Genomic DNA, 15,435 nt, shown 5'->3' on the forward strand with positions numbered 1-15,435 from the left:
ATATGAAAAACTTCTTTTGCACATATCTCCTAAACTGAGCGTCCTAGAGCGAAAAGGGCTCTAGTCCGTGACCACCCTCAAAAATTGAAATTTTCATCCAAATCCTAAAAAAATTTAAATTTTTATATGAAAAACTTATTTTGCCCATATCTCCTAAACAAAGCGTCCTAGAGCGAAAAGGGCTTTAATCCGTGACCACCCACAAAAAATTGAAAAATCCACCCAAACCGCAAAAAAATTGACATTTTTATATGAAAAACTTCTTTTGCCCATATCTCCCAAACTAAGCGTCCTAGAGCGAAAAGGGCTTTAATCCGTGACCACCCCCAAAAATTGAAATTTTCATCCAAATCCTAAAAAAATTGAAATTTGTATATGAAAAACTTCTTTTGCCCATATCTCCTAAACTAAGCGTCCTAGAGCGAAAAGGGCTTTAATCCGTGACCACCCTCAAAAATTGAAATTTTCATCCAAATCCTAAAAAAATTTAAATTTTTATATGAAAACCTTCTTTTGCCCATATCTCCTAAACTAAGCGTCCTAGAGCGAAAGGGGCTTTAATCCGTGACCACCCCAAAAAATTGAAATTTTCATCCAAATCCTAAAAAAATTTAAATTTTTATATGAAAAACTTATTTTGCCCATATCTCTAACTAAACTAAGCGTCCTAGTGCGAAAAGGACTTTAATCCGTGACCACCCTCAAAAATTGAAATTTTCATCCAAATCCTAAAAAAATTGAAATTTTTATATGAAAAACTTCTTTTGCCCATATCTCCTAAACTAAGCGTCCTAGAGCGAAAAGGGCTTTAATCCGTGACCACCCTCAAAAATTGAAATTTTCATCCAAATCCTAAAAAAATTGAAATTTTTATATGAAAACCTTCTTTTGCCCATATCTCCTAAACAAAGCGTCCTAGAGCGAAAAGGGCTTTAATCCGTGACCACCCACAAAAAATTGAAAAATCCACCCAAACCGCAAAAAAATTGACATTTTTATATGAAAAACTTCTTTTGCACATATCTCCACCCTCAAAAATTGAAATTTTCATCCAAATCCTAAAAAAATTTAAATTTTTATATGAAAAACTTATTTTGCCCATATCTCCTAAACTAAGCGTCCTAGAGCGAAAAGGTCTTTAATTCGTGACCACCCACAAAAAATTGAAAAATCCACCCAAACCGCAAAAAAATTGACATTTTTATATGAAAAACTTCTTTTGCACATATCTCCACCCTCAAAAATTGAAATTTTCATCCAAATCCTAAAAAAATTTAAATTTTTATATGAAAAACTTCTTTTGCCCATATCTCCTAAACTAAGCGCCCTAGAGCGAAAAGGGCTTTAATCCGTGACCACCCCAAAAAATTTGAAAATTTCAATTTTTTGGGGTGGTCCAAATCCTAAAAAAATTGAAATTTTTATATGAAAAACTTCTTTTGCCCATATCTCCTAAACTAAGCGTCCTAGAGCGAAAAGGGCTTTAACCCGTGACCACCCACAAAAAATTGAAAAATCCACCCAAACCCCAAAAAAATTAAATTTTTATACGAAAAACTTCTTTTGCCCATATCTCCTAAACTAAGCGTCCTAGAGCGAAAAGGGCTTTAATCCGTGACCACCCTCAAAAATTGAAATTTTCATCCAAATCCTAAAAAAATTTAAATTTTTATATGAAAAACTTCTTTTGCCCATATCTCCTAAACTAAGCGTCCTAGAGCGAAAAGGGCTTTAATTCGTGACCACCCCAAAAAAATTGAAATTTCATCCAAATCCTAAAAAAATTGAAATTTTGATATGAAAAACTTCTTTTGCCCATATCTCCTAAATTAAGCGTCCTAGAGCGAAAAGGGCTTTAATCCGTGACCACCCTCAAAAATTGACATTTCCATTCAAATCCTAAAAAAATTGAAATTTTTATATGAAAAACTTCTTTTGCCCATATCTCCTAAACTAAGCGTCTTAGAGCGAAAAGGGCTCTAATCCGCCCTCAAAAGTTGAAATTTTTATCCAAATCCTAAAAAAATTTAAATTTTTATATGAAAAACTTCTTTTGCCCATATCTTCTAAACTAAGCGCCCTAGAGCGAAAAGGGCTTTAATTCGTGACCACCCACAAAAAATTGAAATTTTCATCCAAATCCTAAAAAAATTGAAATTTTTATATGAAAAACTTCTTTTGCCCATATTTCCTAAACTAAGCGCCCTAGAGCGAAAAGGGCTTTAATCCGTGACCACCCTCAAAAATTGAAATTTTCATCCAAATCCTAAAAAAATTGAAATGTTTATATGAAAAACTTATTTTGCCCATATCTCCTAAACTGAGGGTCCTAGAGCGAAAAGGGCTTTAATTCGTGACCACCCTCAAAAATTGAAATTTTCATCCAAATCCTAAAAAAATTTAAATTTTTATATGAAAAACTTCTTTTGCCCATATCTTCTAAACTAAGCGTCCTAGAGCGAAAAGGGCTTTAATCCGTGACCACCCTCAAAAATTGAAATTTTCATCCAAATCCTAAAAAAATTGAAATTTACAAGAAAAACTTCTTTTGCCCATATCTCCTAAACTAAGCGTCGTAGAGCGAAAAGGGCTTTAATCCGTGACCACCCTCACAAATTGAAATTTTCATCCAAATCCTAAAAAAATTGAAATTTATATGAAAAACTTCTTTTGCCCATATCTCCTAAACTAAGCGTCCTAGAGCGAAAATGGCTTTAATCCGTGACCACCCTCAAAAATTGAAATTTTCATCCAAATCCTAAAAAATTGAAATTTATATGAAAAACTTCTGTTGCCCATATCTCCTAAACTAAGCGTCCTAGAGCGAAAAGGGCTTTAATCCGTGACCACCCTCAAAAATTGAAATTTTCATCCAAATTCTAAAAAAATTAAAATGTTTATATGAAAACTTCTTTTGCCGATATCTCCTAAACTAAGCGCCTTAGAGCGAAAAGGGCTTTAATCCGTGACCACCCTCAAAAATTGAAATTTTCATCCAAATCCTAAAAAAATTGAAATTTTTATATGAAAAACTTCTTTTGCCGATATCTCCTAAACTAAACGTCCTAGAGCGAAAATGGCTTTAATCCGTGACCACCCTCAAAAATTGAAATTTTCATCCAAATCCTAAAAAAAATTGAAATTTTTATATGAAAAACTTCTTTTGCCCATATCTCCTAAACTAAGCGTCGTAGAGCGAAAAGGGCTTTAATCCGTGACCACCCTCACAAATTGAAATTTTCATCCAAATCCTAAAAAAATTTAAATTTATATGAAAAACTTCTTTTGCCCATATCTCCTAAACTAAGCGTCCTAGAGCGAAAATGGCTTTAATCCGTAACCACCCTCAAAAATTGAAATTTTCATCCAAACCCTAAAAAAATTTAAATTTTTATATGAAAAACTTCTTTTGCCCATATCTTCTAAACTAAGCGTCCTAGAGCGAAAAGGGCTTTAATCCGTGACCACTCTCAAAATTTGAAATTTTCATCCAAATCCTAAAAAAATTGAAATTTATAAGAAAAACTTCTTTTGCCCATATCTCCTAAACTAAGCGTCGTAGAGCGAAAAGGGCTTTAATCCATGACCACCCTCACAAATTGAAATTTTCATCCAAATCCTAAAAAAATTGAAATTTATATGAAAAACTTCTTTTGCCCATATCTCCTAAACTAAGCGTCCTAGAGCGCTTAGTTTAGGAGATATTGAAATTTTCATCCAAATCCTAAAAAAAATTGAAATTTTTATATGAAAAACTTCTTTTGCCGATATCTCCTAAACTAAGCGTCGTAGAGCGAAAAGGGCTTTAATCCGTGACCACCCTCATAAATTGAAATTTTCATCAAAATCCTAAGAAAATTTAAATATTTATATGAAAAACTTCTTTTGCCCATATCTCCTAAACTAAGCGCCCTAGAGCGAAAAGGGCTTTAATCCGTGACCACCCTCAAAAATTGAAATTTTCATCCAAATCCTAAAAAAATTTAAATTTTTATAAGAAAAACTTCTTTTGCCCATATCTCCTAAACTAAGCGTCGTAGAGCGAAAAGGGCTTTAATCCGTGACCACCCTCAAAAATTGAAATTTTCATCCAAATCCTAAAAAAATTGAAATTTATATGAAAAACTTCTTTTGCCCATATCTCCTAAACTAAGCGTCCTAGAGCGCTTAGTTTAGGAGATATTGAAATTTTCATCCAAATCCTAAAAAAAATTGAAATTTTTATATGAAAAACTTCTTTTGCCCATATCTCCTAAACTAAACGTCCTAGAGCGAAAAGGGCTTTAATTCGTGACCACCCTCAAAAATTGAAATTTTCATCCAAATCCTAAAAAAATTTAAATTTTTATATGAAAAACTTCTTTTGCCCATATCTCCTAAACTAAACGTCCTACAGCGAAAAGGGCTTTAATCCGTGACCACCCTCAAAAATTGAAATTTTCATCCAAATCCTAAAAAAATTGAAATTTTTATATGAAAACTTCTTTTGCCGATATCTCCTAAACTAAGCGCCCTAGAGCGAAAAGGGCTTTAATCCGTGACCACCCTCAAAAATTGAAATTTTCATCCAAATCCTAAAAAAATTGAAATTTTTATATGAAAAACTTCTTTTGCCGATATCTCCTAAACTAAGCGCCCTAGAGCGAAAAGGGCTTTAATCCGTGACCACCCTCAAAAATTGAAATTTTCATTCAAATCCTAAAAAAATTGAAATTTTTATATGAAAAACTTATTTTGCCCATATCTCCTAAACTAAGCGTCCTAGAGCGAAAAGGGCTTTAATTCGTGACCACCCCAAAAAATTGAAATTTTCATCCAAATCCTAAAAAAATTGAAATTTTTTAATGAAAACCTTCTTTTGCCCATATCTCCTAAACTAAGCGTCCTAGAGCGAAAAGGGCTTTAATCCGTGACCACCCTCAAAAATTGAAATTTTCATCCAAATCCTAAGAAAATTGAAATATTTATATGAAAAACTTCTTTTGCCCATATCTCCTAAACTAAGCGCCCTAGAGCGAAAAGGGCTTTAATCCGTGACCACCCTCAAAAATTGAAATTTTGATCCAAATTCTAAAAAAATTGAAATTTTTATATGAAAACCTTCTTTTGCCCATATCTCCTAAACTAAGCGCCCTAGAGCGAAAAGGGCTTTAATTCGTGACCACCCTCAAAAATTGAAATTCTCATCCAAATCCTAAAAAAATTGAAATTTTTATATGAAAAACTTCTTTTGCCCATATCTCCTAAACTAAGCGTCCTAGAGCGAAAAGGGCTTTAATCCTTGACCACCCTCAAAAACTGAAATTTTCATCCAAATCCTAAAAAAAATTGAAATTTTTATATGAAAAACTTCTTTTGCCCATATCTCCTAAACTAAGCGTCCTAGAGCGAAAAGGGCTTTAATCCGTGACCTCCCCAAAAAATTTAAATTTTCATCCAAATCCTAAAACAAATTAAATTTTTATATGAAAAACTTCTTTTGCCCATATCTCGTAAACTAAGCGTCTTAGAGCGAAAAGGAGGTTAATCCGTGACCACCTTCAAAAATTGAAATTTTCATCCAAATCCTAAAAAAAATTTAAATTTTTATATGAAACACTTCTTTTGCCCATATCTCCTAAACTAAGCGTCCTAGAGCGAAAAGGGCTTTAATTCGTGACCACCCACAAAAAATTTAAATTTTCATCCAAATCCTAAAAAAATTGAAATTTTTGTATGAAAAACTTCTTTTTCCCATATCTCCTAAACTAAGCGTCCTAGAGCGAAAAGAGCTTTAATTCGTGACCACCCTCAAAAATTGAAATTTTCATCCAAATCCTAAAAAAATTTAAATTTTTATATGAAACACTTCTTTTGCCCATATCTCCTAAACTAAGCGTCCTAGAGCGAAAAGGGCTTTAATTCGTGAGCACCCTCAAAAATTGAAATTTTCATCCAAATCCTAAAAAAATTGAAATTTTTGTATGAAAAACTTCTTATGTCCATATCTCCTAAACTAAGCGTCCTAGAGCGAAAAGGGCTTTAATTCGTGACCACCCTCAAAAATTGAAATTTTCATCCAAATCCTAAAAAATTGAAATTTTATAAGAAAAACTTCTTTTGCCCATATCTCCTAAACTAAGCGTCCAAGAGCGAAACGGGATTTAATCCGTGACCACCCTCAAAAATTGAAATTTTCATCCAAATCCTAAAACAATTTAAATTTTTATATGAAAAACTTCTTTTGCCCATATCTTCTAAACTAAGCGTCCTAGAGTGAAAAGGACTTTAATCCGTGACCACCCTCAAAAATTGAAATTTTCATCCAAATCCTAAAAAAAAGAAATTTTTATATGAAAAACTTCTTTTGCCCATATCTCCTAAACTAAACGTCCAAGAGCGAAACGGGATTTAATCCGTGACCACCCTCAAAAATGGAAATTTTCATCCCAATCCTAAAAAAAAGAAATTTTTATATGAAAAACTTCTTTTGCCCATATCTCCTAAACTAAGCGTCCTAGAGCGAAAAGGGCTTTAATCCGTGACCACCTTCAAAAATTGAAATTTTCATCCAAATCCTAAAAAAATTGAAATTTTTATATGAAAAACTTCTTTTGCCCATATCTCCTAAACTAAGCGTCCTAGAGCGAAAAGGGCTTTAATTCGTGACCACCCACAAAAAATTGAAAAATCCACCCAAACCCAAAAAAAAAAATTAAATTTTTATATGAAAAACTTCTTTTGCCCATATCTTCTAAACTAAGCGTCCTAGAGTGAAAAGGACTTTAATCCGTGACCACCCTCAAAAATTGAAATTTTCATCCAAATCCTAAAAAAATGAAATTTTTATATGAAAAACTTCTTTTGCCCATATCTCCTAAACTAAGCGTCCTAGAGCGAAAAGGGCTCTAATCCTTGACCACCCTCAAATATTGAAATTTTCATCCAAATCCTAAAAAAATTGAAATTTTTATATGAAAAACTTCTTTTCCCATATCTCCTAAACTAGGCGCCCTAGAGCGAAAAGGGCTTTAATTCGTGACCACCCTCAAAAATTGAAATTTCCATTCAAATCCTAAAAAAATGAAATTTTTATATGAAAAACTTCTTTTGCCCATATCTCCTAAACTAAGCGTCCTAGAGCGAAAAGGGCTCTAATCCTTGACCACCCTCAAATATTGAAATTTTCATCCAAATCCTAAAAAAATTGAAATTTTTATAAGAAAAACTTCTTTTCCCATATCTCCTAAACTAGGCGTCCTAGAGCGAAAAGGGCTTTAATTCGTGACCACCCTCAAAAATTGAAATTTTCATCTAAATCCTAAAAAAATTGAAATTTTTATATGAAAAACTTCTTTTGCCCATATCTCCTAAACTAAGCGTCCTAGAGCGAAAAGGGCTTTAATTCGTGACCACCCACAAAAAATTGAAAAATCCACCCAAACCCCCAAAAAATTTAAATTTTTTGTATGAAAAACTTCTTTTGCCCATATCTCCTAAAGTAAGCGTCCTAGAGCGAAAACGGCGTTAATCCGTGACCACCCTCAAAAATTGAAATTTTCATCTATATCCTAAAAAAAGTGAAATTTTTATATGAAAAACTTCTTTTGCCCATATCTCCTAAACTAAGCGTCCTATAGCGAAAAGGGCTTTAATTCGTGACCACTCCAAAAAATTGAAATTTTCATCCAAATCCTAAAAAAATGAAATTTTTATATGAAAAACTTCTTTTGCCCATATCTCCTAAACTAAGCGTTCTAAAGGACTTTAATCCGTGACCACCCTCAAAAATTGAGATTTTCATCCAACCTAAAAAAATTGAAATTTTTATATGAAAAACTTATTTTGCCCATATCTCCTAAACTAAGCGTCCTAGAGCGAAAATGGCTTTAATCCGTGACCACCCTCAAAAATTGAAATTTTCATCCAAATCCTAAAAAATTGAAATTTATATGAAAAACTTCTTTTGCCCATATCTCCTAAACTAAGCGCCCTAGAGCGAAAAGGGCTTTAATTCGTGACCACCCCAAAAAATTGAAATTTTCATCCAAATCCTAAAAAAATTGGAATTTTTATATGAAAACCTTCTTTTGCCCATATCTCCTAAACTAAGCGTCCTAGAGCGAAAAGGGCTCTAATCCGTGACCACCCACAAAAAATTGAAAAATCCACCAAACCCCAAAAAAATTTAAATTTTTATATGAAAAACTTCTTTTGCACATATCTCCTAAACTGAGCGTCCTAGAGCGAAAAGGGCTCTAGTCCGTGACCACCCTCAAAAATTGAAATTTTCATCCAAATCCTAAAAAAATTTAAATTTTTATATGAAAAACTTCTTTTGCCCATATCTCCTAAACTAAGCGTCCTAGAGCGAAAAGGGCTCTAATCCGTGACCACCCACAAAAAATTGAAAAATCCACCAAACCCCAAAAAAATTTAAATTTTTATATGAAAAACTTCTTTTGCACATATCTCCTAAACTGAGCGTCCTAGAGCGAAAAGGGCTCTAGTCCGTGACCACCCTCAAAAATTGAAATTTTCATCCAAATCCTAAAAAAATTTAAATTTTTATATGAAAAACTTATTTTGCCCATATCTCCTAAACAAAGCGTCCTAGAGCGAAAAGGGCTTTAATCCGTGACCACCCACAAAAAATTGAAAAATCCACCCAAACCGCAAAAAAATTGACATTTTTATATGAAAAACTTCTTTTGCCCATATCTCCCAAACTAAGCGTCCTAGAGCGAAAAGGGCTTTAATCCGTGACCACCCCCAAAAATTGAAATTTTCATCCAAATCCTAAAAAAATTGAAATTTTTATATGAAAAACTTCTTTTGCCCATATCTCCTAAACTAAGCGTCCTAGAGCGAAAAGGGCTTTAATCCGTGACCACCCTCAAAAATTGAAATTTTCATCCAAATCCTAAAAAAATTTAAATTTTTATATGAAAACCTTCTTTTGCCCATATCTCCTAAACTAAGCGTCCTAGAGCGAAAGGGGCTTTAATCCGTGACCACCCCAAAAAATTGAAATTTTCATCCAAGTCCTAAAAAAATTTAAATTTTTATATGAAAAACTTATTTTGCCCATATCTCTAACTAAACTAAGCGTCCTAGTGCGAAAAGGACTTTAATCCGTGACCACCCTCAAAAATTGAAATTTTCATCCAAATCCTAAAAAAATTGAAATATTTATATGAAAAACTTCTTTTGCCCATATCTCCTAAACTAAGCGTCCTAGAGCGAAAAGGGCTTTAATCCGTGACCACCCTCAAAAATTGAAATTTTCATCCAAATCCTAAAAAAATTTAAATTTTTATATGAAAACCTTCTTTTGCCCATATCTCCTAAACAAAGCGTCCTAGAGCGAAAAGGGCTTTAATCCGTGACCACCCACAACAAATTGAAAAATCCACCCAAACCGCAAAAAAATTGACATTTTTATATGAAAAACTTCTTTTGCACATATCTCCACCCTCAAAAATTGAAATTTTCATCCAAATCCTAAAAAAATTTAAATTTTTATATGAAAAACTTATTTTGCCCATATCTCCTAAACTAAGCGTCCTAGAGCGAAAAGGTCTTTAATTCGTGACCACCCACAAAAAATTGAAAAATCCACCCAAACCGCAAAAAAATTGACATTTTTATATGAAAAACTTCTTTTGCACATATCTCCACCCTCAAAAATTGAAATTTTCATCCAAATCCTAAAAAAATTTAAATTTTTATATGAAAAACTTCTTTTGCCCATATCTCCTAAACTAAGCGCCCTAGAGCGAAAAGGGCTTTAATCCGTGACCACCCCAAAAAATTTGAAAATTTCAATTTTTTGGGGTGGTCCAAATCCTAAAAAAATTGAAATTTTTATATGAAAAACTTCTTTTGCCCATATCTCCTAAACTAAGCGTCCTAGAGCGAAAAGGGCTTTAATTCGTGACCACCCTCAAAAATTGAAATTTTCATCCAAATCCTAAAAAAATTTAAATTTTTATATGAAAAACTTCTTTTGCCCATATCTCCTAAACTAAGCGCCCTAGAGCGAAAAGGGCTTTAATCCGTGACCACCCCAAAAAATTTGAAAATTTCAATTTTTTGGGGTGGTCCAAATCCTAAAAAAATTGAAATTTTTATATGAAAAACTTCTTTTGCCCATATCTCCTAAACTAAGCGTCCTAGAGCGAAAAGGGCTTTAACCCGTGACCACCCACAAAAAATTGAAAAATCCACCCAAACCCCAAAAAAATTCAATTTTTATACGAAAAACTTCTTTTGCCCATATCTCCTAAACTAAGCGTCCTAGAGCGAAAAGGGCTTTAATCCGTGACCACCCTCAAAAATTGAAATTTTCATCCAAATCCTAAAAAAATTTAAATTTTTATATGAAAAACTTCTTTTGCCCATATCTCCTAAACTAGGCGTCCTAGAGCGAAAAGGGCTTTAATTCGTGACCGCCCCAAAAAAATTGAAATTTCATCCAAATCCTAAAAAAATTGAAATTTTGATATGAAAAACTTCTTTTGCCCATATCTCCTAAATTAAGCGTCCTAGAGCGAAAAGGGCTTTAATCCGTGACCACCCTCAAAAATTGACATCTCCATTCAAATCCTAAAAAAATTTAAATTTTTATATGAAAAACTTCTTTTGCCCATATCTTCTAAACTAAGCGCCCTAGAGCGAAAAGGGCTTTAATTCGTGACCACCCACAAACAATTGAAATTTTCATCCAAATCCTAAAAAAATTGAAATTTTTATATGAAAAACTTCTTTTGCCCATATCTCCTAAACTAAGCGCCCTAGAGCGAAAAGGGCTTTAATCCGTGACCACCCTCAAAAATTGAAATTTTCATCCAAATCCTAAAATAATTGAAATGTTTATATGAAAAACTTATTTTGCCCATATCTCCTAAACTGAGGGTCCTAGAGCGAAAAGGGCTTTAATTCGTGACCACCCTCAAAAATTGAAATTTTCATCCAAATCCTAAAAAAATTTAAATTTTTATATGAAAAACTTCTTTTGCCCATATCTTCTAAACTAAGCGTCCTAGAGCGAAAAGGGCTTTAATCCGTGACCACCCTCAAAAATTGAAATTTTCATCCAAATCCTAAAAAATTGAAATTTATATGAAAAACTTCTTTTGCCCATATCTCCTAAACTAAGCGTCCTAGAGCGAAAAGGGCTTTAATCCGTGACCACCCTCACAAATTGAAATTTTCATCCAAATCCTAAAAAAATTGAAATTTATATGAAAAACTTCTTTTGCCCATATCTCCTAAACTAAGCGTCCTAGAGCAAAAATGGCTTTAATCCGTGACCACCCTCAAAAATTGAAATTTTCATCCAAATCCTAAAAAATTGAAATTTATATGAAAAACTTCTTTTGCCCATATCTCCTAAACTAAGCGTCCTAGAGCGAAAAGGGCTTTAATCCGTGACCACCCTCAAAAATTGAAATTTTCATCCAAATCCTAAAAAAATTGAAATTTATAAGAAAAACTTCTTTTGCCCATATCTCCTAAACTAAGCGTCGTAGAGCGAAAAGGGCTTTAATCCATGACCACCCTCACAAATTGAAATTTTCATCCAAATCCTAAAAAAATTGAAATTTATATGAAAAACTTCTTTTGCCCATATCTTCTAAACTAAGCGTCCTAGAGCGCTTAGTTTAGGAGATATTGAAATTTTCATCCAAATCCTAAAAAAAATTGAAATTTTTATATGAAAAACTTCTTTTGCCCATATCTCCTAAACTAAACGTCCTAGAGCGCTTAGTTTAGGAGATATTGAAATTTTCATCCAAATCCTAAAAAAAATTGAAATTTTTATATGAAAAACTTCTTTTGCCCATATCTCCTAAACTAAACGTCCTAGAGCGAAAAGGGCTTTAATTCGTGACCACCCTCAAAAATTGAAATTTTCATCCAAATCCTAAAAAAATTTAAATTTTTATATGAAAACTTCTTTTGCCGATATCTCCTAAACTAAGCGCCCTAGAGCGAAAAGGGCTTTAATCCGTGACCACCCTCAAAAATTGAAATTTTCATCCAAATCCTAAAAAAATTGAAATTTTTATATGAAAAACTTCTTTTACCGATATCTCCTAAACTAAGCGTCGTAGAGCGAAAAGGGCTTTAATCCGTGACCACCCTCAAAAATTGAAATTTTCATCCAAATCCTAAGAAAATTGAAATATTTATATGAAAAACTTCTTTTGCCCATATCTCCTAAACTAAGCGCCCTAGAGCGAAAAGGGCTTTAATCCGTGACCACCCTCAAAAATTGAAATTTTCATCCAAATCCTAAAAAAATTTAAATTTTTATAAGAAAAACTTCTTTTGCCCATATCTCCTAAACTAAGCGTCGTAGAGCGAAAAGGGCTTTAATCCGTGACCACCCTCAAAAATTGAAATTTTCATCCAAATCCTAAAAAAATTGAAAGTTATATGAAAAACTTCTTTTGCCCATATCTCCTAAACTAAGCGTCCTAGAGCGCTTAGTTTAGGAGATATTGAAATTTTCATCCAAATCCTAAAAAAAATTGAAATTTTTATATGAAAAACTTCTTTTGCCCATATCTCCTAAACTAAACGTCCTAGAGCGAAAAGGGCTTTAATTCGTGACCACCCTCAAAAATTGAAATTTTCATCCAAATCCTAAAAAAATTGAAATTTATAAGAAAAACTTCTTTTGCCCATATCTCCTAAACTAAGCGTCGTAGAGCGAAAAGGGCTTTAATCCGTGACCACCCTCAAAAATTGAAGTTTTCATCCAAATCCTAAAAAAATTGAAATTTTTATATGAAAACTTCTTTTGCCGATATCTCCTAAACTAAGCGCCCTAGAGCGAAAAGGGCTTTAATCCGTGACCACCCTCAAAAATTGAAATTTTCATCCAAATCCTAAAAAAATTGAAATTTTTATATGAAAAACTTCTTTTGCCGATATCTCCTAAACTAAGCGCCCTAGAGCGAAAAGGGCTTTAATCCGTGACCACCCTCAAAAATTGAAATTTTCATTCAAATCCTAAAAAAATTGAAATTTTTATATGAAAAACTTATTTTGCCCATATCTCCTAAACTAAGCGTCCTAGAGCGAAAAGGGCATTAATTCGTGACCACCCCAAAAAATTGAAATTTTCATCCAAATCCTAAAAAAATTGAAATTTTTTAATGAAAACCTTCTTTTGCCCATATCTCCTAAACTAAGCGTCCTAGAGCGAAAAGGGCTTTAATCCGTGACCACCCTCAAAAATTGAAATTTTCATCCAAATCCTAAGAAAATTGAAATATTTATATGAAAAACTTCTTTTGCCCATATCTCCTAAACTAAGCGCCCTAGAGCGAAAAGGGCTTTAATCCGTGACCACCCTCAAAAATTGAAATTTTGATCCAAATTCTAAAAAAATTGAAATTTTTATATGAAAACCTTCTTTTGCCCATATCTCCTAAACTAAGCGCCCTAGAGCGAAAAGGGCTTTAATTCGTGACCACCCTCAAAAATTGAAATTCTCATCCAAATCCTAAAAAAATTGAAATTTTTATATGAAAAACTTCTTTTGCCCATATCTCCTAAACTAAGCGTCCTAGAGCGAAAAGGGCTTTAATCCTTGACCACCCTCAAAAACTGAAATTTTCATCCAAATCCTAAAAAAAATTGAAATTTTTATATGAAAAACTTCTTTTGCCCATATCTCCTAAACTAAGCGTCGTAGAGCGAAAAGGGCTTTAATCCGTGACCACCCTCAAAAATTGAAATTTTCATCCAAATCCTAAAAAAATTGAAATTTATATGAAAAACTTCTTTTGCCCATATCTCCTAAACTAAGCGTCCTAGAGCGCTTAGTTTAGGAGATATTGAAATTTTCATCCAAATCCTAAAAAAATTTGAAATTTTTATATGAAAAACTTCTTTTGCCCATATCTCCTAAACTAAACGTCCTAGAGCGAAAAGGGCTTTAATTCGTGACCACCCTCAAAAATTGAAATTTTCATCCAAATCCTAAAAAAATTTAAATTTTTATATGAAAAACTTCTTTTGCCCATATCTCCTAAACTAAACGTCCTACAGCGAAAAGGGCTTTAATCCGTGACCACCCTCAAAAATTGAAATTTTCATCCAAATCCTAAAAAAATTGAAATTTTTATATGAAAACTTCTTTTGCCGATATCTCCTAAACTAAGCGCCCTAGAGCGAAAAGGGCTTTAATCCGTGACCACCCTCAAAAATTGAAATTTTCATCCAAATCCTAAAAAAATTGAAATTTTTATATGAAAAACTTCTTTTGCCGATATCTCCTAAACTAAGCGCCCTAGAGCGAAAAGGGCTTTAATCCGTGACCACCCTCAAAAATTGAAATTTTCATTCAAATCCTAAAAAAATTGAAATTTTTATATGAAAATCTTATTTTGCCCATATCTCCTAAACTAAGCGTCCTAGAGCGAAAAGGGCTTTAATTCGTGACCACCCCAAAAAATTGAAATTTTCATCCAAATCCTAAAAAAATTGAAATTTTTTAATGAAAACCTTCTTTTGCCCATATCTCCTAAACTAAGCGTCCTAGAGCGAAAAGGGCTTTAATCCGTGACCACCCTCAAAAATTGAAATTTTCATCCAAATCCTAAGAAAATTGAAATATTTATATGAAAAACTTCTTTTGCCCATATCTCCTAAACTAAGCGCCCTAGAGCGAAAAGGGCTTTAATCCGTGACCACCCTCAAAAATTGAAATTTTCATCCACATCCTAAAAAAATTGACATTTTTATATGAAAAACTTCTTTTGCCCATATCTCCTAAACTAAACGTCCTACAGCGAAAAGGGCTTTAATCCGTGACCACCCTAAAAAATTGAAGTTTTCATCCAAATCCTAAAAAAATTGAAATTTTTATATGAAAACTTCTTTTGCCGATATCTCCTAAACTAAGCGCCCTAGAGCGAAAAGGGCTTTAATCCGTGACCACCCTCAAAAATTGAAATTTTCATCCAAATCCTAAAAAAATTGAAATTTTTATATGAAAAACTTCTTTTGCCGATATCTCCTAAACTAAGCGCCCTAGAGCGAAAAGGGCTTTAATCCGTGACCACCCTCAAAAATTGAAATTTTCATTCAAATCCTAAAAAAATTGAAATTTTTATATGAAAAACTTATTTTGCCCATATCTCCTAAACTAAGCGTCCTAGAGCGAAAAGGGCTTTAATTCGTGACCACCCCAAAAAATTGAAATTTTCATCCAAATCCTAAAAAAATTGAAATTTTTTAATGAAAACCTTCTTTTGCCCATATCTCCTAAACTAAGCGTCCTAGAGCGAAAAGGGCTTTAATCCGTGACCACCCTCAAAAATTGAAATTTTCATCCAAATCCTAAAAAAATTGAAATTTTTATATGAAAAACTTCTTTTGCCGATATCTCCTAAACTAAACGTCCTAGAGCGAAAATGGCTTTAATCCGTGACCACC

Source organism: Haematobia irritans, chromosome 1, assembly GCF_050003625.1.
Source record: "Haematobia irritans isolate KBUSLIRL chromosome 1, ASM5000362v1, whole genome shotgun sequence".
Taxonomy (NCBI): Eukaryota; Metazoa; Arthropoda; class Insecta; order Diptera; family Muscidae; genus Haematobia; species Haematobia irritans.